General features: G+C 34.3%; 1 protein-coding gene across 3 annotated transcripts in view; it reads left to right on the forward strand.

The window, feature by feature from the left end:
• The window catches only part of klar (klarsicht), a 402989-nt gene that overhangs the window by 64775 nt on the left and 316888 nt on the right, over window positions 1-21326 (forward strand). For 2 of the 3 annotated variants that reach the window (XM_073077397.1, XM_073077399.1), the window contains exon 1: window positions 11145-11589. The exons of the other annotated variant lie outside the window; for it this stretch is intronic. The gene's annotated coding sequence lies outside the window, so the exon portion shown is untranslated. Of the gene's footprint in view, window positions 1-11144; window positions 11590-21326 lie in introns of those variants that run through there. 3 annotated transcript variants of the gene reach the window in all.

The raw sequence follows: 21326 nt of genomic DNA on the forward strand, positions 1-21326 counted from the left end.
AAGGGAGACATACTTTTCCGAGGAGTTTCAGCTTAGTCCTGAGGGGTAGCGGCGCATCTCTGTGGCTGACCTCAGGTAGGAATATCTAATCCTATCTGGGGTTGATCACAGATGTCCATGGGCGGCAGTGACCACTTACCATTAGGTGGATTGCATGCTCGTCTGCTACTCCTATATTATAAAAAAACACTTCTTCTATGATTTAGTAATATCTGTATTCATGACAGTTTTATAAAAATCTACAAGAATAAGTCGAATAGGGTTTTAACCCACTTTGTTTTGCCTGATTTGTTTCTCTCTTTTTGATGTCATAAGAATATGAGGAGGTTGTGATGGCAACTTCCTTTAAAATTTCCCTTACCACAGATTTAACAACTTGGTAAAATAGAAGTTATTATATGAAAATATTCATTTCCGTTTCGAATACCAATCGGAATTCGCTCCATCTGGGTTAGATTTCACAAGTCATATAAACGTATCATTGTTTTCTCAGCAATCTATCTTCGGCGAGCCTTGAAGTTCGAGCCAACATGAACACAATTCACGTCGGCTTGACACTTGTCCCCAATGGAGGATTGTGTCACCAGAATTAACATAACCGGTAAACTAAGTCATCGAGCTAGAACAGTGTTTGTCAATCTTTATCATGTCACGACTACCTTACTGTTTCGCGATTCATACTCTCCGTTGTTTCTTATTTAATTATGTTACACAAAAATTTTCTATATTTTCATAGCTATCGACTAAACACATAATTTAGTAAAATCGCCTTTTAATAATCTTTTTATGACGGATATATTTTTGAACTTTAAGTTACTTTTGTTTATTGAGAGATCGCTAGACCGTGCAACCCTCTTATAGGGGCTTTGCGACTACTTTGGGGGTCGCAACAACTTTGAGAAACACTGAGCTATAATATTTAAGATTTCGTGTGTTGTATTGTCTTTAGAATTGTAACCTGTTTAATTGCGTTTTAGCAACTGAGTAATATATAGTCTGCTATTGCAAATCGCCATTTTCATTAAGGATATGAGATTGACATTTATTTTTGCTGTTATGGTTGTCTATTAGTTTGTGCGGCTTTGATTTTATTAAGACGAAAAATATTGCATCAACAGTAATAAACATAAAACAACTAATAAGTTTTGAAATGTAAAAATACAACGTGAACGTTTGAAGGTGGTAGAACCCTTTGTGGTTCGACTCCGGCGGCACCACCGCCACACCTATTTCTACCTAATAACTGCAGTGTTAGGTGCTGCTGTGTTCCGGTTTGAAGGGTGTGGTAAGGGAGAAAGACTTTTCCGAGGCATTCCAGCTTAGTCCTCAGGAGTAGCGGCGCATCTGTGGCCGACCTCAGGTAGGAATATCTAATCCTATCTGGGGTTTATTACAGATGTCCATGGGCGGCAGTAGCCACTTACCATCAGGTGGACTGCATGCTCGTCTGCTACTCTTATATTATAAAAAAAAAAAACCAACAACGCCTAGCTAGTTTTCCATACAAGGAAGGTATTGAATTAAATGAAAGCTTAATATAGATATTATCTCCGTTATTTATGATACTTGAACGGTTACAAGTACCGCACCATTTGAATTCCCGTATTAATAAACGGTCATTAGATAGGCTTAATCTGTAAATCATAATTAAATACGCCTCGGGCGAGTCGAAACTGAAACCTGCGCAAATCGAAAATCACTGACCACTTGTGGTTGATTTGATTCACTCGAACATTTGTAAGTGTATACTATATGCTAAGCAGTGATAGCCTAGTGATTAAGAAACTCGGCCTCCCTATCGAGGGGTCCCAGGTTCAAATCCCAGGCACGCACCTCTGATTTTTCAAAGTTATGTGCTTATTAGAAATTAATTACCACTTGCTTAAACGATGATGGAAAACATCGTGAGGAAACTTGCATATCAGAGAAATCTTTAAAAAGTTTTCAAAAGGTATGTGAAGTCTACTAATACGCATTTGTCCAGCGCGGTGGACTATAGCCAGATCCTTTTCCTTCTGAGAGTTGACCCTTTGCCCAGCAGTGTGACAGCAATGGGTTGATGATGATATGTGCTTTCAGTAGATTCAAATATCAATTGATATTTGTATTTCATTTTGCATGAATTTTTTTTTATTATTTTACCATTAACGTGTAAGATACATGGTATGGTATAGATATATGTAAGGATTCCTTTCGAGGTATTCGCAGAGCGTAATAAGATGAGCCTCGATAAAAATAGTACAAAAAGTGGTCTCATTCAAACCCGGCGATGTATTGGCGACTCGTCGGCTGTAGCAAATATCCACAGGTGGCGGTCTGTCTTATACCTAGGTTTCACTATAAATGCATAATCTTATATCTTAACAACGATATACGATTGTGGAATACGCTCTAACCTTTCATAAAATGTGATGGTATGTGAAGCATTAAGACAAAAATCTCTTAGCCGATGAGTTTATTTCAGACTTTTATAATATATTTGTTCCACGTGAATATGGTGATTTGGTGGCATTTGGGCCAATCAAAAAGTGTGTATAAACTGGTTCGAAATGGACATCAATTCACATTCACACCAATTGCCCTGCCCGATGGTTCGCTTCATTTCCATTGAAGACAAGTAACGAATTTGATTGTGCCCTAGCGAGCGGTATTCGAAAGTCGCCTCCAAGTGTTGTCATATGACAAACAATAAGCAAGATTCGTTGCGGTTTGCGACATATCCTGAGATTGCGAAGCATTGTAACTAGATAGTAAAGTTACCGATTGTGTTTTAGTGTTGTAAAATTCACATACATTATTTATATGTTTGGCTCATATTGTAATGTTATGTCATGAACGTATTTTTGATATTTGATACTCACTTGGGTTTATTATGAATCAAACCGGCTTTGCTACTTTTTTATATAATATAGGAGTAGCAGACGAGAATACAGTCCACCTGATGGTGGATGGTTAAGTGGCTACTGTCGCTCATAGACATCTGTAATCAACCCCAGATAGGATATTCCTACCTGAGGTCGACCACGGATGCGCCTCTACCCCTGAGGGAAACCCCCCTAAGCCGGAACGCCTCATAAAATTATGTCTCCTTTACCACACCCTTTAAACCAGAACACAGCAGCGCTTAACGCTGCTGTTATGAGGCACAAATAGGTGTGGCGGTGGTGCCGCCGGAGTAATTCGATGCTACGTTCAGTTTATTATGAATCAAACCAGCTTTGCTAGTTGAAACATGGATCGTAATTGAAATAATCGTGGAATTGGTATTGCGGCTGTCGAGCAGTTGTTTCAGTAACAGTACTAAAGTAATACAGCTATAATGTTGTGTAATTTTATACCCAGGCAAGACCTATTTTGTATTATAACTAAAATATATTTATTAGTTGGGTTGGTACATAACCATCCCATTACTTTTGTTTCTTAAACTATTAAATATATTACGTTTTTTTTCTTTAGTGTATTGTGTAGCCTGTATTCTAGTTTTAAATTAACTATAAAAATAAAGTTCTTATTTACCTATATGATGTACTAAAATATGGATTTGTTACTAAACTACGTTATGTATGATGTCATATAGCTTAAGCGTCACCAAAATAATATAATTATTCCAAAGATTCTTTCATTTGTCCAAATATGACGTATAAGTAGCTTAGAAGTTCTGAACATACTTAGCTATGTATTTTGTTAAAACGTTTTGGCTTTACCGTAGTGTGGTAAAATATCTGACTACTATTCGTTAAGCTCTTTCTCAGCCAATTGAGTTTAATGAAAGACAGATGGCGGTATTCGTATAAAAAGCTAGACAAGCGCAAGTAGATAACCTTGCAACTATGCGGTCGAAAGAACCTGATCGGGTACACGAGGATATTTTTATGCGAGCCATCTTGTCAATGAAGTACCTGTAGTTTTTGTCTTATTGTAGGCAAGCGACTTTACTAGCGTACCAAGGTCTATTAATGAGAAATTCTTTATTAGGTGTACCTATATACATAGTGCCGCTAAAGCCAGTGTTAATAGAGTAAATGGTAAATTGACAAGAAATATATTCTAAGACGTATTTACAATGCGTAATCTATACTTCAGGATATTACTAAGACATTTTCCGAAAATATCTTTTGATAAAAATGTTCCTAAGCTCATAAGGTTTTGTAAATATCTCATAATAACTCACATCGCATTGAAAATCCCGTTTATGAAAACTTTTATTACGATTGTATTTACTATGAATATTTCGTTATTCTTAATACGTGATAATTTATCTGCCATTTTTTGCAATTTTTATTATTGTTTGTTATTTAGTATAACACATGCTACAAAATTCTCTAGCCACTTCTGCACCCAAGGTTGACTAATAGAGAATGCCAAGTTTGTCCATTTGTACATTTCTTCATAGAGGTAATGCAATAAATTTTAAATAAGTAACTTATTATATTTAAGTTTATTATAGAAACGAAAGGTTTACCTAAAGGGAAGATGCTATAAAAGATAGAGAACGCGTTCTGCAATGTTTTCGCAAAAAGACCGTCTATTTTTATTATTGTCCTTATTCAGTAGCGGCTAGTTAAGGAATGTAAGTATTGTAAAATTGTTTAACTCAAGGTGCATGGAACATTCCTTTCATCACTAATGCAGTTACTTTATTTGATGTAGAGACACATCTGCTGTTGTTTTTGCAAATGCATCTGTCGCAGCTACTGATGATGAGTGACCATGTGTGTTGACGCGTGTTTTATTTCTATTTAAAGAAAATACCTAAATAAGTGGAATAACTTTATACTCGTTGACATAATTAAAGGTCGTTTGGCTATCCATAATATTGTTTTGGAAATGAGTTATGTACTCCGTACCTGTCTTGAAGTACTATATATTACTCTTGGAGTAACGAAAGTTTCTAATGGTAGTTAAAGTAAAATTTGGCAAGTATAAACTGTCAAATGTTACCTTAATAGGTATATTGTTATAGATCAGGGGTTCTCAACCTTTTTTTGGTCAGGGACCACTATGTAGGTAGGTAGTAAAAATTAACTATAATAATGAAACTAAAACTTTAATTAAAATAGGAACATACATGGAAAGAAATAAAAATATTATAGGAAAAACTTTTGTAATTTTGTATTAATGCAATTTCTGAGCTTGCGTCTTCACTAGTTCGGCTATTGTAGGACTATTTTCTTACTAAAGCTACGTGAAAATCATTACTTAGTAACTACTCACCGCCTGCTAAATTAAAACTCATTCACGGACCATATTTTGGTTATTATAGTCCACGGACCGTTCGTTGAGAACCCCTGGCACATCCAAGATAGAGCTAATTCGATCATTCGAAATGACCAATAAAAAGCCTAATAGGCAAACTAATCCCAAATCAAAAGTTTCATTAAAATGATCACTTTAATCAGAACAGAATCAAGACATTACGGTTACAATCGTTAGAGCCCACTCAGTTGTAAATTTAAGCAATCGTGTGAAATAATTGCGACCTCAATAAGATATGGATCTTTGTTCGGTTCTAATTTCCATTACTTACTTTCATCTATTCTAGTTTTGGTATCTTTTATTCGAATGCTCTCACATTTTCACTTTTATTAACTGAGATTTACTTAGCTTACTAATCGGCAATCGTAATATATGAGTTTTTGAAGGTGGCAGAACTATTTGTGGTTCGACTCCGGCGGCACCACCGCCACACCTATTTCTACCTAATAACAACAGTGTTAATTACTGTGGTGTTCTGGTTTCGTAATGGAGACATACTTTTCCATAGCCTTCCAGCTTAGTCATCAGGAGTAGCGGCACATCTGTCGCTGTCATTAGGTTAGAATCTAATCCTATCTGGGATTGATTACAGATGTCCATGGAGGGCAGTAGCCATTTACCATTAGGTGGACTGCATGCTCGTCTGCGAGTCTAATATAAAAAAAACGTAACGTATGCCTTTCGTAATGTTATTAGAATCATTAAAATGATCTTCACGTATTTATCTAATCGAACGTGAATAAATTCCTAACTGTTGAAGTAATAAAATTTTGACGGCTTCGACAACCTCGTTGCATGTGTAATTTTATTGATTTCGGAGTAAGAGGTAGTGGTAGACATCTAGGTAACGGATAATCTCGTAAACCTAGCAGTGAAACTGTAATACTGGTGTTTACAGTACTGTTGTTGATAGTATTGCACAGTCTGAGGACTAAGAAATATCTGAGGACTAGACAGACGCCTTATAAATAATCAATATATAAAGATTCCAACTTTTTTCGTCTTCGTGATGTAATCTTAATATTGCTGGTAAATATGATCCATTCTTAGTTATGAGTTATCTTTGTTATTACTGGTACTTAATTTGTATTGTATTCCTTCTTTTTTTCTTTTTCTTAGATTTAACTTTAAAGCGAACAAGCACTTTAGGCGCAATATGCCTTGTGTCTAAATTCCATTATTACAAATTCAATTTGCGTTATATATCCGATTCCCGTTATTAGAGGGACATAAAATATACATTAGTTTACAAGTCCAGTCATAACTTTTGAAACATTGAACTAGTCCTCACTGCTACAACTTTTATCAAATGAATCCTGAAGTTCTAGCGCGAGCGTTTTTCTGAAGGATAAAATTAAATATTTCAGTTATTGTATTGTCCTGACGAGCGTTATTTTAGCTTGTTACACCCCTGAATAGATCGAAGTACGATTTTTGGAGAATCGATTCATTAGGTCTCGATTGTTATGTAACTCGATTTATCACACTTCGATTCAAATCAATTCGAAACTCGATCTTTTTCGGAAAGAATTGCTATCCCTAGTTTGTCGTACCGTCCCCTTAGCTAAGCCCTGTGGTTATAGTGCCACTGTTTTGATAAGAGAACCTGTCCGTCAACTGTGCTAGTCATATCCTCGTAATGACGGATAGCTGAGGGCTGTTTGAGCAGGCAGGGTTTATGGGCTTTGATACCTTCACCCTTTTTATTCGACCTAAATTATCGATCGTTGCAGGGTAATTGCTCATAAATATGGATTAAGCATTTTATTGTAGTTTGGGTTAAGTGTTTTTCTAAGTTCTGTGAGTAATATGTGTGTGATCGTTTGAATAGTGAGTTATTGAAAAGAAAAAAGTTTCTTTAAAAAATATTGTTTCAAGATTTATCTTTTTGGAGACGCAGGAATTTGGTCGTCGATACTTACGAGTACAAGTTATGAATCCAACAATCATTTTTTTCTATTCGTTATGAATTTGTGTCAGCGAGAAAAACTACTATTGTCGTTTATTGCTTCACAGTGAGACACGTCTGTAAGTATAACTTGTATATTGTGTTTATGACATTTACGATTCCTTGTGTTATCGCTCAATTTCTTTAGACGGAAGCACTTATGCTTCTCACGCGAGCAGTTTAACGGTTTTGAGCATCACGATGCTGCTATTTGTTGCTTCAAGAAGCTATTGTTATTACATAATTTGCTTTTACCGCGTATGACGTTATTAAAGGTTTCTAATCGAACTAAAACTTGTTATTCAGCTTTATTGAGATTTATGGTTCGTTTTAACATTGTATTCAAGTGAACAGCTTATAAGCTTCCAATTCAATATAGTTTCTCATTTATTTTATAGATCAATACCCTTAGTATGAGTTTTTACGTTTTTACAAAAATGATTGTTTTTGTATTTGTGTACGTATTAGCCCATACATTTCCAATCAGCGCAATACGTAAACTAATACAAAAACAGTAATTTTTGTAAAAACTCATACTAAACAAATGAAATAAAAACGATAAAACCTGACCGGTTGTCATAAAGGCTTGTCCCTACACTCACACCGCCGTGTTGCCAGTGATTACAGAAACCCTGTCATTTCGTTCTCATTACACAGTCCTTGAGGGATCGCCGCTGGGAATCGTTGGGATCGTGACTATTGCTATGATCCCATCTTTTTCCTTTTCTACATCGTCATCGGTTACGTAATGATCATCTATCACTCCGCGCTTTATGTCCTATGTGATAATGAATGAACGTTGCAATAATCGATACGCTCGACGTTTCTCGATGTTTATCTGTACTTACAGATTGACCAAGTCACCACTGATAATTACTTATATTCTCACGTCAGTCACTGTCTTTCCGTAATTAGATAAGTGACCTAAATAAATCTTGCACCTTGTAAGTGCTCTTTTAACCACATTTTAAAGGGGATAATTAGGTTCTTGTCAACCGATGGTGTTAATGCCTTCTGAAAGTTTACTTACACTTAGTTTCTTGTTTGTGGTTCGTGTGAAACTGTTCAAACAGCTTATAATATCTTTGCTAATGATGCTTCTATCTTGTTTCTTGAATGGAGCGATCATCTGTTTAGAATAGTTAAGAATATTTATAAATTTTTCAAGCCTGATTTCTCTAAGCATTGTTTGTTTAAATAGGGTTTGTGAAATTTTAAGATGTTTCTTCTACTGTTTTGTTATGATTATGTTTTGCTTTCAACTTCAAAGTTGCCCTACTTTTAGCGATAGCAACGGCATTTAGGTAAATGCAAATAAGCCCTATATTATTAATAGTTTCCGCCCAATGATTATGTTTACTACATGATCGATGAGAAAATACAAACAGTTTACCGTTACCTATAATAAAATGCTTATTATAGATTTATACTTTTTCAACCTGACAAATATTGTAATTTAATGTTTGGCATACTTTTGGTTGGTTTGGGAATGCCAGATTCTGTGGCGGATCATTAATATGTGACATTGAATCTCGTAAAAGATGTTATACTTATATGTATTATTATGTTATGTTATATTGTTATACTATATTATTTTTAGACTACGGTCTACGAATTATGAAGTAGTTTCATAATTACAATGATAAGTGATTATATAAATAGGAAATGTAAACAGCACAGTTTTGTATCTTGATATTAAATTCTTCACGTTTGCATGTTTATGTGGAGTATCTCAACGAAGCATCAAGATGGTCATGCATAAAATTTGCATCCTTTATATTCTTCATTGCAATATCTACGCAGGTTTTTACAGCAAAAAATCCTCTATCAGCACTTGCTCCATTCTCACCGAAATGAGCTAGAAATCCAGTTTCTACAGTGCGGTCTGTGATATGCACATGCCTTAATTAGACATGTTCTGCAACCACAACTTGGTCGTATGGATGTACGGCGTAAAGGAAAATAGGCAAGCGGGATATAAATTACAAAAAAGTTGTGTGCTAGTCAATAGGAGTGTGGGAACATTTTTCAGAGGTACATTTGTACGAGTACTTAAGTACCTTAAAGGTTATATTCTTTTTAGATTCATATTGCTATACAAATTGATCGGAACTTTTATCTTCCCCTTTTCGTTCTTAGCCTATCCTGAGTTCCTTGAGTCTAATTAGATCTATTTAAACAATTATAAGTCCGAATTATATTTTCGGGAAATTAAATCAAACTTGTAAAGATAGAGAAAAGACCAAAAATATTAATGAACATTTTAAGCGTATCGGGCAATTGTGGATGATACTATCCAATTACAACCCATTATAGAATCCAGATGGATAGCTTTAATCATACCTTTTGTTATGATACACCACATGAGATATATACTTTAGATCTAGTAACACTGGGAATGGAAAATTACGATCTACATATTCTAAATGAACATATGCAAATTTGATGCGCTTAAAACTCGTCTTGCATACGGAGGAGTATTTTCAATTATGTTTTATAGTTATCGCTGGGATATTTTCAGTTCACATTTCTCGTTTTGTCATTAACGCTTTTTACGATGTTGTTTGTTACTTTAAATTAAGTTGCTTTCAAAGCATACGTGGTGTTTACGTACGATGAATGATTTAAACCAGGGGTCCCCAACCTTTTCTTGCTCAGGGACCACTTTTATTGTCATTATGTAGATGTAAAAATAAACTGTATTAATCAAACTGAAATGAATTAAAATCTCAATAGACATACCTACATAAAAAGAAATAATAATATTATAGGATAAACTTTTGAAATTTCGTTTTAATGTGACTACTGAGCTTGCATCTTCTTCACTGGTTCGGCTATCTATTCTAGGACTAACATTGTTACTCAAAGTTACACGCAAATCATCATTTTTAGACAGCTCATGTGTTTTTAATTTAAAATTGGTCGTGGACCATATTTTAGCTTCCGCGGACCGTTGGGAACGACTGATTTAAATTAACGTGTTCACATTGCTAATGTACTTTTGATCAAAATGTGAATAGTGTATAGAGGATTGATGATGCGTAACACGCTGTATCTGCCTAGCTTTTTGATCGTTAATTGAATTGGTACCTACAATTACCATTTTTAATATTCACTTACCATACTTGAAGTACTTAGTTTGGTGTTATTTCGCATTGAATGTCTTATGATCTCCATCCACCCCAGGAAATATTTTCTTGATTTAGCCAAAATATATGTTTCGATAAATTTAGGTCAAATCAAATGTAGGTTTTACGGTGAACAACTCGACTAGTGAATTGGAAAATACAATTGTATGAACGCTGCAACCTACAATGTGGCTCAATTAATTAAACTCGCCATGGCTGATACCCAATTTGTACTTACAATGCCAAGTTAAGATCTTTAGATGAAATTCCCTCTAGTTAAAAGGAATGCTGGCTTTACTAAATGGCAACTCCGCTTTAGTCTTACTAGGTCGCGTAGTGATTTTCTATTATGGTATTTTTATGAGACACTATTAAGAGCTATGTTTAAGTTTCTTACTAATTAAATGAACGTGTCATACGTGCTACTTATGTTCATTTACTTATGTTGTTATTTTTAATTACTTGAAAGCTTCAAAACTAGAATGACTGGTAAGAATTTCACGGTTAATTTCTGTGCGGTTTATTTCATTATGTCTGCGGTAGTCAATATCACACCCATCGGACCGCTCGATTAAAGCAAATGCGTAATCGCTGCCTGCTTACATGAATGTGATTTCTTGAAAGCCTTGTCCAGGTGATATGTCCATGTATGTAACGTGCGAGCTTATTCGCAACTTAGCAATACTACCGAGTTAAAGATTCATTGAAATGTTCCCGCGTCGTATCGAACGGGGTCACTACGAAGTTGGTCGCGTAAAAGTTTGAAGTCCACATCGTTTCGTTTAGATGCGCCGCGTGGTCGCGCTCCGCGGCGCCTCAGTTTGCTGGCGCTGCTCGCGCGGCTCACTCGCTTGTGCAACCCATGCGCTAACTCAAACGAAAATCGACTTGTCGATACGAATTTGGAACGTTTTCGACCGGTAAAGTCGGTTTAACTGTCGCTTTTAAACAGCGAGTGCCTCTTGCGACCGGCTAAATTTCGCATTGCGAATTCGAAGGTGATATTGCTTCATGCTGTTACGCTAGTCTTAACAGATAACTGTGAAGAAACGTGTGTAAGCTTCCCGTGTTGTGCCGTCAGGAGTTGTGGTGTTCAGTGCAGTGAAAAGGGTTTTTAGTGGAAAGTGATAATTTTGTTGCTTCGATACTGATACGTTTGACTGATCGCGAGACAAAAAGTGCTTTTGTGATCGAATTCATGTGACTACTGGAGTATTGAAGCGCATTGCATTTCCCCTGTCCATACCTTGATTTATGGTAAGTCATTCAGTTCTGTTTGTGGTTAATGCGAGTCATAACTTTGTTCTCTACATCAGAACGTTTATAACATGAATGCAGATTTGCTCTTTCATTAACTACTTAGTACCTGTTTACGTTTTGTAAACGATTCTATCAGTCAGCGTTATGACATTGGTTTACTTTACTAACATGTTTCGAAATAATTCCAATTAGAAAAAATGTTACTTACTACGATTTTGAAATAGCTCACGTTATTATTGGTTTCACTTCTATGAAAAATTACTCTTCAACTAATAGAACTTCAACTAAAGAAAGGTTACTTGAAAATAAAAGAGGTACAAAATTGCTTAACACTGTCGTCAGATCCTTCTCAAGGTCTGAACATTTTTTGAATATAAGAAATGTTCATCGAATGTTACGAGAATATATTTGTTATAGCATACAAATTTCCCCATTTATATGTTCGGCCGTAGACTGTATCTGTACTGCATATATTGAGATAAAATCTTATTTTTCTATAAAACATTTGTACAAGCAAATATAAATATGTTAATTAATACACATTGTATAGAAGACTAATTTTTTGTCTGACACACGATATGTTGGTAAATGTAAATGAACCCTTACACGTCTCAATAACCTTATCTTTGAAACTCGTTAGAAGCTCCAAATTTTACTAGTTGCTGTTGTTGTGTTGTTGTAAAAATAAACTAGTGTCGCTGATGTTGTTGTAATTGCTTGTTGTGTTGTGTTAACAATAAACTAGTGACAGTGACATTGTGTTAAGACATTCAAAAGAAAGTGACATTGCGAAGTTACGAAACCATGGATATCTATCATGCCCGAAAGCGGAGAATGTAAGCTTTCGATAGATTCGATATTAATTAATATTAGATGGAATGAGTCGACATTTACACGATAGTGGGTCAAAGCGTTTATTAATTGCGAATCGCGAGCAACTGGGGCTACCATTGTATGAATTGTGAGTTGCGAATTGCTCAAAACTGGAACTTACTGATATCCGTTCACTTTTCAATCTATGTAAGCACCAAATAAGCACTGAAGGTTGTGCAGGAATTTTATTTTGATAAGAACGTGGTTATGTTTGGCGATTGAGGTCACTTTTGGATCGGTTACCGTTTATGTCGAACTTTATTTGTTTTAGGCTATAAATTGGTCTATTTAGTTCTGTGGTTGTGTTGGTATGTTTTAGTGTGCATGTAACGGGTGTAGCCCATTACTGACCACTGATTCATATGGTGTAACTACGAGTATAAGGCCTTGTTTACATTACGTCGTTGTCACGTGTAACCGGATTCGTTAATCGAATTGATTTTGTGGGTAGACCGAATGCGAATTTTAGTTTACATGAGCTTTTGACCGCGGCTTCGCTCGCGTTACGAAGTAATATTTTCATCCCCTATTTTATCCCCTTGGGGTTAGAATTGATTAAAATCCTTCTTAGCTCCAAAATCTTAGCGGATGCCTACGTCATAACATCTATCTGCATGCGAAATTTCAGCCCGATCCGTCCAGTGGTTTAGGCTGTGCGTTGATAAATCACTACGTCAGTCAGTCACCTTTGAGTTATATATATTTAAAAAAAGATTGGACTTATCCGAAACCGTTTGTAGTCGAATAAGGCCAAATCTCACCTATGTAAACGACCCTTAAGGCGTAGATTCCTTTCTGTATCTGTTATTCGGTTGGAGCGGCATTTCTTAACTATGCCGTCTATCTCGTAATACTCAAAGCTATAAATACAAGTATAAATCAAACTGTTTTAAAAGGTAACATAAAATGTAATTTTAATTTAAAAAAAATGATTTTATTTTACCTACACAATTTTAGCCTTGTTGTTTATAGTAGGTACCTAGTCTAAAAATAACTCGAGATTTGTTTTTGTGCTATGTAAGAAGTAGGTACATAACTTTTTATCGCAGTGACAAGTATTTTGATAGAGTCGTTGTAATAGTAATTAACAAAACGACATGCCAGTCTAGTACGCATGTTAATTTGTGATTTTGTATTAATATACATATTATTATATGTAATACGACATTTTCACTTATAATAAAAGATATGTATCTTAAAAATTAAAAATAAAAGTTATATGATCGTAATTATATAATTATATAATTTTGGCCTGAAATATATTCAAATTATTTTATTATACTATTATTTTACTTCATAATTTTGGGTTATTTTCGTGATGTGTTATTTTTATAATAATAAGTTCTCATTAATATAGTCACTGGCTGGTACGATTGTAAAGCCCGCTCTACATTCTCGCGAGAAGAGCACGAAAAAAAGTGGAGCCTATACGAATCGGAATTTTCTCGCGTTCTCGCGAGATTCTCGTGAGAATGTGGAGTGGGCTTAAGAGTTAGCATAAAGAAGAAAAAGAACGGTATTGACGTTGCAGTTGTAATAATAAAAGATGTAAATTAGTTCAAGAAATAGTTGTGTTCTCTCACAATTAATATTAAATAAAATTTTGTTAAAAATCAACAGTTTAGTTGTTAAGTAAGTGAAATGCCATGCAGTGATTCGTTCATAAAGTCTTAAATACACACATACAAATTGAAAACTATTTACGTTATGCATAGATTAGTAAAGATTACTCACTCCTAACAAGAAAATGTACCCAGTTTTGAGAATTGAAACAGTTGCGTAAAAAAAATTTGCCACGTCTCCGTGCTAAAATGTCCCTAAAATATTTAAAATTATTATTATAAATTATTTAATTATCATGAAAATTACGCAGTATTAGTTATTTATTCGTAAATTTTCTCTAAAAATGTTTTTATTTGTCAAGAATTCAAAAAAAGAACTTACTATAATAAGCCATTTGCGGCTTCATTCAATTTCAAGGCGGCGAAGTATCTTTACTAATCTATGACGTTATGGTAATGTGAAAATAAGTAAGCAGACGAATCGTCAATTATTTTGAAATTACAGACAGACTTCAATATTCGTTTTTGTATGAATTGCAATTAGTTTTTGCAGGATGTCTGGCACAGTTAGTGCTTAGAGAGTTTGACCTAGGCACAGAATGTACAGTCGCATCGGTATTTGTGTTTGCACCTTGACCCTGCCGTCACGACTGTACAAACTACTAAATCAATAAATAATCCATAAACAGAGATCACGAGTTCAACAGTTTTTGGTCGTTAGTTATCGTAAGTTTCAACCCAGTTCTAATAGAGTTAACTTTTCATACTAATAATGTAAGAGGATAGATATCCTTACATATGTATGTAGTTATCGTTTAAATCAGTGCAGAGCTTTAAATATTACTGAAAAATATCAAGGTAAAAAATGAAGTTTGATCTGGTAGGTATCACTGTGCCACCTATTTGTAGTGTGAAACAATATTTGCGTTTTTGTAAATGCCGGCTTACTTACATAATATGAAGCAAACTTAGTCCTCAGGAGTGGCAAAGCGTTTCGCAATCTGTGATCAGCTTCAGAATGGACCCCTGTTCCATATAAAGTTAATTATAGATGTCAGTGACCAGGCAATGTTCAGTGTCAAATATAGTTACCATTTCCCATCAGGTAGACTGTATGCTCGATTGAAAAAAGTGCCCTAAATTCAGTGTGTGATATAGTACCAACAGCTTGAGGCTTCTAACTTAATCTTAAATCAGCACCCAACCTTAAAAAAATCTATAAAACGTGGATACGGATATACCAACTACCACGATGTAACCACAAATATACACTTAAAAAATCCAAGCATGTTCGTTAGCTACTTTATTACGTACAAAAAGTGAACAGCCAGAAACTCCACTTGCACGTCACATGTACCTTTGTAGTACGCTACTACATAGGCACGTAACTACATGTGGACTTGTAGTCATTATCGTCCATAGTATTAATTTGGATGGCAAATTAAAATCACTATAAAACACACCGTACTATTATGATTACGGATCTATAACGATGCTTTGCAAGAATAATGGCACAAGTAAAATAGGTAATTTTTTAGAAGTGCCAGTTTAAAATTAAACAATGTTTTTTCGTCTTCTTTTATTTAATCTTTTATTTAAATCCGAATTAAAATAATGATAAATAAAATTATATGTAGTTATTTATACAACCATAGTATTGTTAGGACACATTAAAATAGGAAATGTTTGGGATTAAATTGTATCTTTAACAGAAACATGAATTTTGAGTTGTGCAATTATTCTTGCAAAGCGATATTTGTAATGTGTCTGTGTGTCTGTAATGTGTATCTACACCTATAACTATTTATAGATGTAAACACAGACTTGTAAGTGTAGGTCATAGTTATATGTATAGTTAAAGCCCAAGAATGTTCGTTAGCTACTTTATTACGTACAAAATAGAGAATAGACAGAAACTCCGGTCTCAATACTTGTGGGTTGTTTGTAGTCGCACCTTGACCTCGGCGGCACGATCTCAACTAAATATCCATAAGCTAGCGATCACGATTCCAACCATTTCAATAATTCGCGTAAAGATTCGCTCAGCTTTCGACGGTACACTTAGTAGTCTTAGTGGCTGTTCACACGTACCATAACTACACTACAATCACTAGGTAACGAAACTGTGACCAGTTGCTTTGTATGAAAATACTTTCATATGAACCACATTATCACAATACGCGTGGTCACAGGTGAATGACTGACATAATGAATTTTGAGCATCAGAGATAAAATGGTGATTTCTGTTGTGGGTCTGGATGTTTGTGTATTTGCTGACCAAATCTGTTGCGACATACAAGTACACTCAAACTCATGTGTGGTTATGAGTGTAGGTATTTATTTTGGTGTAGATGATAGTGACCACATTGCAACTGCAAGCGACCCTGTGCATGAGAGGCCGGCTACTCTATTGCAAAAATGAGTTTATAGTAGTGAACGAATGTATCTATAAGAAACAACAACAAGCAATTCATAAATTATATTCCCACTGCTTGCCGACATGTCGCTGTGTGGTGCAGTTATGGTACGTGTGAACAGTCACTTACTCGTTAAGTTGGGAAACTACGTAAAGTAGTGCTACTACTCCATTATTACGAGCTTCTCGCGGCTCCGATCGCGTGCTCCACCGAACACGGTTTTTCTATTTATACTCGTGTACCCTAAATATTTTAAATTCCACTTGCTTGCCTCTTTATGATAATTTATCAAAATTGGATTTAAAAGATTAACCCGTAAATGTCATTTTTATCGCGAAATTATGTAATGTGCATACATTAAAGTTTTGTGGTTATAATTTATTACTTCTTTTTAAATAAAAATAATTAATCGTAATTATGGATGTATTAAAAAATGAAAATTCAAGTTACGTTTATAATTTACCAAAATAAAAAATAAAGCCGCTTATAATTACAATTTAAGACATTAAATAACTCATTGAATATGTATGTATGCGTATATCATATTTAGTAATCCGTAAACACTTTAAAACAGGAAATCCAGTTTTTAGTAAAATCTTTATCACATAAGATTTAATTATTGTAGTTGTTCAAATTGAGTTTATTTAACCCGTTGTTGCTTAGCCGGTTCATTCAGTTTTTATATTTATACTCGTGTACCCTAAATATTTTAATTTCCACTTGCTTGCATCTTGGTGACATTCATGAAAATTGGATTTAAAAAGGTTAACCCGTAAACGTAATTTTTTATCACAAAATTATCTAACGTTCACAAAAAAAGATTAAAACCGGAATGTGGTTTTATTTTTTTAAATCATTATAAATAAAAATAATTAAACGTAATTTCGGAAGATAAAAAAATGAAAATTAAAATTACGCTTATGATTACAATTTAAGACATTAAATAACTCATTGAATATGTATGTACCTACGCGTATATCATATTTAGTAATCCGTAAACACTTTAAAACAGGAAATCCAGTTTTTAGTAAAATCTTTGATACATAAGAATTACTTATTGTAGTTGTTCAAATTGAGTTTATTTAACCCGTTGTTGCTTAGCCGGTTCATTCAGTTACGACACGGAAATCGTAAATCTTCACACAAAAACACATTAAGCAGTCGGTGGGTTCGTTTTTCGTTGTTTTTCTTCGATCGGCAATTATCATTTCAAGTACAATATCGTGGTATTTCAATGTTAATGTCGGTTATCTGGGATTAGGATAGGATTTAGGCGCGTTGCAAGGATTTTATCGTAAGTAGGCATTTAAAATGCTTATGACTGATTAATAAAAAATATAGTAGTGCTATTTATACTATTAGATAAGTACCTAATTTTTGGTCGAAGAATTTAGTGGTAAACCGATTGTTTTTTTTTTCTGCTTTTTTCGGTCGGCAAATATAATGGTAAATCAATTTTGTCTTATACATTTTTTCCAGAAATTAATCCTTTATGTTTATAAGTATGTGCATAATTCTTTCATTACACCAATGTTTTCTATATCCTTTGAAATTAAAACTGCAATTCATAACCTCGTAGTAGCATTGAAACTCTATAATGTGTTTTTTTTTCATGTTCTGATCTTCCTTGAAAGATACCAATTTAGACCTTAGTCCTACTTCAAGTTAAGACTCAATTTATGTCTGGATTGTTGCAATGACATTATCTTAATATTTTTTATAATTGAGAGAAGCATTTTACTACTACTCTTGTCTCAATATGTGATTATAATTGTGAAGGAAATATGTATGAAGGAAACGGCTTTAACAACTTAACAATATTCTCCATATTTAGACCGTGAGAATGAGGCTATTTTAACAATCTAAGAACAGACCAGTTGTACTAAATAAAGTACAAATACAACCGGTACCTTTATACCTTAAAGAGAGCTAATTGATAAATCTATGTAACGTAGGTATACATATTTAAGAAAAATTGTGCAGGACTGTTTGTGGACAGTTTAAGTAAAGATAAATCTTTATTATCTTTTGTTTGTCTATGGATTCTTTCTCTTTGGTACATATTGACGACTATTAGTGGGAAAAATTGGAAAATTTCTGATTACAGTAGTATTTCAAACACTGTGAACCATTATACTTTAAAAGATGAAGTTTTGAAATCTACGTACAATTATAATAATAAATGAAAAAAAATATAGGGCTTTTTATTTTTGATAACTTAGTCAAAAACAAAACAGTTCAGTACTTTTTTCTTTTCTTTTCGTCTAGCTTAGCTTTATTTAAAAAAAAAAATAGAAAATGAACGATGATGGTTGTGTTTCAAACACTTGTACATTAAATCATTAAAATTAAATCAATATTGTTTCTTCGCTGATGTATTTACGCAAAACATTCTATTCTTTTGTAATTCGAGTCTTTCCAATACTGATGAACCGGCAATTTGATACGGGCTGAACTAAAATCTGACTATTGGAGAGCGGATTCCAGTTACTTAATACGAAACGTAACAGTCCGTAGAGCGAGACGAAAGATTTTCATACTAATTGCTGTATTAACGTTTGCGCAACGCAGGATGCTTGGTACAAAGACAGCTTCCCTCTGAAGCAAACCTTGAGGTTTGGCTGCGTTTGTGATTTTTTACGTGTGTCAATGAGTTTCTTTCAATGTATGTGTGTGTGTATTTGACGACCCGTGTGGCGGAGCGGTCACCATGCCGGTCTGACGCAGAGGGTGCCGGGTTCGATCCCCGGCCAGACAGATTTCTAAATGATGAATTTAGATTTCTGTGTGTGTCCATAGTACCCACGATACAGGGAATCCTAGTGTGGGGCTGTGAGTGTAGAAAGCGTTTTTTTTAGTGCATGAATGTATGTATGTATTAAGGATGTCATATTCATTTCGGATCTGGATTATCTGGATATAGATACTGATTTATTAAAAATATTTTATCAGTTTCGGACACGGTTACATATTTTAAAAGTATTAGAATTACTAATTAATTAATTAGTGGTACTTACGCTAAGAAATTTGTCACATCGGTGGTTAAAGGTTAAAAGTAAACAAAATAGAAATAATTAATGATTTGATTTTATTTGTAACTAGCTGTTCCGGCAAACTTTGTACTGCCTCAAAATCTATTTATAATTCAAAAATATTTCATATAAAATATAGCCTATGTTACTCGTGGATAATGTAGCTTTCGAATGGTGAAAGAGTTTTTAAAATCGGTCCAGTAGTTTTTGAGCCTATTCATTACAATCAAACAAACAAACAAAGTTTTTCTCTTTATAATATTAGTATGGATGTATCAGAAAAACATCGTCATAATCGGGCAACAATTTTACATAGTTAACTCATTTTCATAAAAGTGTGTCACTTACATTGTGTGAATTGTGTGTGTTTAAATTTTTTATTTTTATATCGAATTCGGTTACGGTTTGGGATATATTTTTATTTCAGACATCTGATAGGTTCGGTTACACGATTACGGAATTCCGTAACATCGCTGGTTAAAACCTTGAAGTTTCGCTGCGTGTGTAATTTTTATATCGCGTCAATGAGTTTATTATGTATCCACGTATGTTTGGTTCGTTAAGATCTTGATAAAATTAATACGTCATAATAAACCGCAGACTTTATTTCCTTAAGTATTCTTTGTGTGACCAGCGGCGTATGACCAAATATGTCTGAATTAATGTGTTTTATTTTAATTTCTATTTATGTCTCTTAGCAGTTATGTGATCTGGGTTCTGTCTAATTCAGTACGAAATGTTCAGCCTAATTCACTGTATTTATAGCTGGCTAGTAGGAAACTTGTATTTTATTTGATTGTATCTGATCACTTCAACTCATGGATATGCTGTTTGTAGCAGTCTCTCGATCGGGTGGTACGAGGTTCAGATCCCAGGCATAAACTTCGGATTTTTCAAAGTTATGTGCGTATTACAAATTAATTATCACTTGTTTAAATGGTGAAGCAAAACATCTTTACTTTAGTAATCTAATATAACAAAACTTTTGGTTAATAATATATAAGGAATCAGTACCTAAGCATAATCGTATCTATATGTAATGTATATTAACTTCCAATTTTAAAGGCGTTATTTTAATCTAATCACATGTAACTCCTCGACCAGCGTCCAAGCTGCAAAGGCGTTAATTCCTAAACCGTGGTATGACTCACTCACCATAATACTATCAAGTGTGTGATGCGAATGCGAATGCGTCGCGCGACGCCAGCGCCGGCAGAAAGTTCAATAGTCTGACCCTTTTCCGGTGCGTATGCGCATACGTGAAGTATATGTCATAGTTCATGTTTCGATGGTGTTTGGCAATGACTGACAAGCAGACGGACAACATTGAAAGAAAGAAAGAAATATTTATTTGTAAATAATACTAACATTATATGGCATAATTAATAGTAAACATGATTCTCAAATCAGAACATTGCTGCAGTAAAATTAAACAAAAGGGTCCACACTCAGCCTCACCGCGGCGAACCACGGACACAGATTTTCAGTGTGTCCCAATTCAACGAGTATACTTAAAAATTAAACTTAACTTATTAACAAATGTTAATAAGTTGCTACCGAGAATTAATCATCGCATTCTGTCATCGAAACCGGTATGAGTTGTCCATATGTTATTCAGTAAGATACTTAAAAATTAAACTTAACTTATTAACATTTGTTAATAAGTTAAGTTTATTTTTTTAATAAGTTAAGTTTAATTAACATTAACATTTGTTAATAAGTTAAGTTTCATTTTTAAGTAGCGAATAGATTGATTCAATAATCTGACCCTTTTCTGGTGCGTATGCGCATACGTGCGGTAAACGTCATAGTTCATGTTTCGATGGTGTTTGGCAATGACTGATAATTCG

The sequence above is a fragment of the Epargyreus clarus genome, unplaced genomic scaffold (assembly GCF_041222505.1).
Source record: "Epargyreus clarus isolate Ecla_fem2 unplaced genomic scaffold, WU_Ecla_fem_2.2 ptg000010l, whole genome shotgun sequence".
Taxonomy (NCBI): domain Eukaryota; kingdom Metazoa; phylum Arthropoda; class Insecta; order Lepidoptera; family Hesperiidae; genus Epargyreus; species Epargyreus clarus.